The sequence below is a fragment of the Octopus bimaculoides genome, chromosome 3, assembly GCF_001194135.2.
Source record: "Octopus bimaculoides isolate UCB-OBI-ISO-001 chromosome 3, ASM119413v2, whole genome shotgun sequence".
NCBI classification, from domain to species: Eukaryota; Metazoa; Mollusca; class Cephalopoda; order Octopoda; family Octopodidae; genus Octopus; species Octopus bimaculoides.
Window position 1 is genome coordinate 22,753,325 of NC_068983.1, and position 2,500 is coordinate 22,755,824.

Sequence of the window (2,500 nt, forward strand, 5' to 3'; positions counted from 1 at the left end):
AGCGGTTCTATGGTTCGGAGATCGATTGCTCAGTGTGACTAACAACGTGGAGAAGTTAGCAATATTTTGACCACAGTAAGGCCGCGAGTGAGCAGAGCTGTTAGAGAGTTGGACAACATGCTTGGTGGCATTTTCTTGCGGTTCTATGGTTCGGAGATCGATTCTTCAGTGTGACTAACAACGTGGAGAAGTTAGCAATATTTTGACCACAGTAAGGCCATGAGTGAGCAGAGCTGTTAGAGAGTTGGACAAAATGCTTGGTGGAATTTTCTTATGGCTCTTTACGTTCTGTGTATAAATTTCCTCTGAGGTAGACTTTGTCTTTCGGGGTTCATAAAGTAAGAGCCCGTTGAGCACTGGGGTCGATGTAATCGATTTTCCCCTCACCTCAAAATTGCTGGCCTTTTGCCAAAATTTGAAACAATATTTTGGCCATGATCACGGATGATTAGGACAAATTATATCGGTTTGGGTACGGTTATGGTCACCATATCATTTTAATGCGCAACTGAAACATAAACGGAACTTTTTCACACGCATGCAAGCGCACGCACGCACACACACACACACACACACACACACGCGCGACTGTGGCCATGCTGGAATACCGCCTTTAGTCGAGCAAACCGATCCCAGGACTTATTCTTTGTAAGCCTAGTACTTATTCTATCGGTCTCTTTTGCCAAACCGCTAAGTTGAGGAATGTGTTTGTATCAAGGAAAAATATACTATACAATTCAAAATGTCATAAATTTATAGTGTTGCAATAAATAAGAAACTAAAATGATGCAATATTTCGTTTTTGCATTTGGATTGCAAGGTTCTTGATGTGAATTCACGTGTTAAAACAGATTTTGTTGTATCTCGAGAGGGTCGTTATGCCAATAACACACGCACTAGTTCGATTTCACTTCTTTGTTACTCCATAACTGATTTAACTAATCGATTGCCGGATTAATCATTCGAGTAGTCAATCATTCAGTTATGTCCTTCAGTCGCCAATCGTGACCTCTTCAATGATATGTCTCTACTCCAGGTCAGCTTCAGGCATAATGACCTGCCCGAGATTAAATGATGATGCAATATATATTAGAACATTTCTTTTTAGCTTAGGTTTCATTATTAGCTTTCTTACAATCCTTTTTCGGGTTTCTATTGTCTCTTAAACTATTTGTTGTATATGTTTAAGTGTTGCAAATTTCCATTTGCTAATAATAGAATCCCCCTCCCCAACAACCGGATGGCTATTGCTAAAAAAATGCCAGGCATTCAATAAAATGCCTAAAATTTATACAATATCAGTAGCAAAAGAATATCATATCCTTGTGTGTAACCGGAAACGTAATATTATATGTATGTACGTACTCAAGTATGTACATATGGATGTATTCAGTTTATTTCAAGATTTCTTGCCAATAGAGAAAGAACCGGTTTGTTTTAGCTTGTCAGTGCCTGAAAAGCCTAGCTTTTTGAAATTGTCATTTAGACGTATACTATCATATCCAATAACACCAATAATTATTGGTATAAACGTGAATTTGTAACGTAGTAAAGCAATTGTATGTTATGAAGCAATAGTCATTTAATATTCTCTCTCTCATCAATTTTGGGGAAAATGCTCATATCTAGAGCGTAGCTGGCTCCTATGATTGTATATGAATTTTTTTTCTTCCACAACACCTATATCAGGACTGCCACTCTTGCATTTTGCGGACGATTTTATAAGAATATTCCACTAATAGTCCTTGTGTTACTCTTTCACTTGTTTTAGTCATTTGACTGCGGCCATGTTGGAGCACTACCTTTAGTCGAAAAAATCGACCCCAGGACTTGTTCTTTGTAAGCCTAGTACTTATTCTATCGGTCTCTTTTTGCCAAACTGCTAAGTTACGGGGACGTAAACACACTAACATCGGTTGTCAAGCGATGGTTGGGGGACAAACACAAGCACAAACAAAAACACACACACACACACACACACATATATATATATATATATACAAATATATACACGACAGGCTTCTTTCGGTTTCCGTCTACCAAATCTACTCACAAAGCTTTGGTAGGCCCGAGGCTATAGTAGAAGACACTTACCCAAGATGTCACGCAGTGGAACTGAACCCGGAATCATGTGGTTGGGAAGCAAGCTTCTTACCACACAGCCACTCCTGCGCCTAATATGTATGATTTTTTTTTTCTTTGAGTTTTATTTAAGTTCTTCTAAAGAGAGTTCAAACCAGATAACAAAGTAATAAGACTTGTATACTGGTTGAGTCGTCGGTGCACACATCCAAATGTGTGTATCTATTCGCCTAAAGAATCTCAGATGGATAATTTTTGGAATATCTTCTAAATTTTCCCAGTGCCGCAAATAGATTGGATTTGGAGAATCCGCGTCAGTTTCTTTTGTTCTTTCTTCGAAAACCTTGCATTTTTAGTTCTTTCTCTCTGTGTGTAAATATGCATGTATGTAAGTATGTATATATGTATGTACGTACAT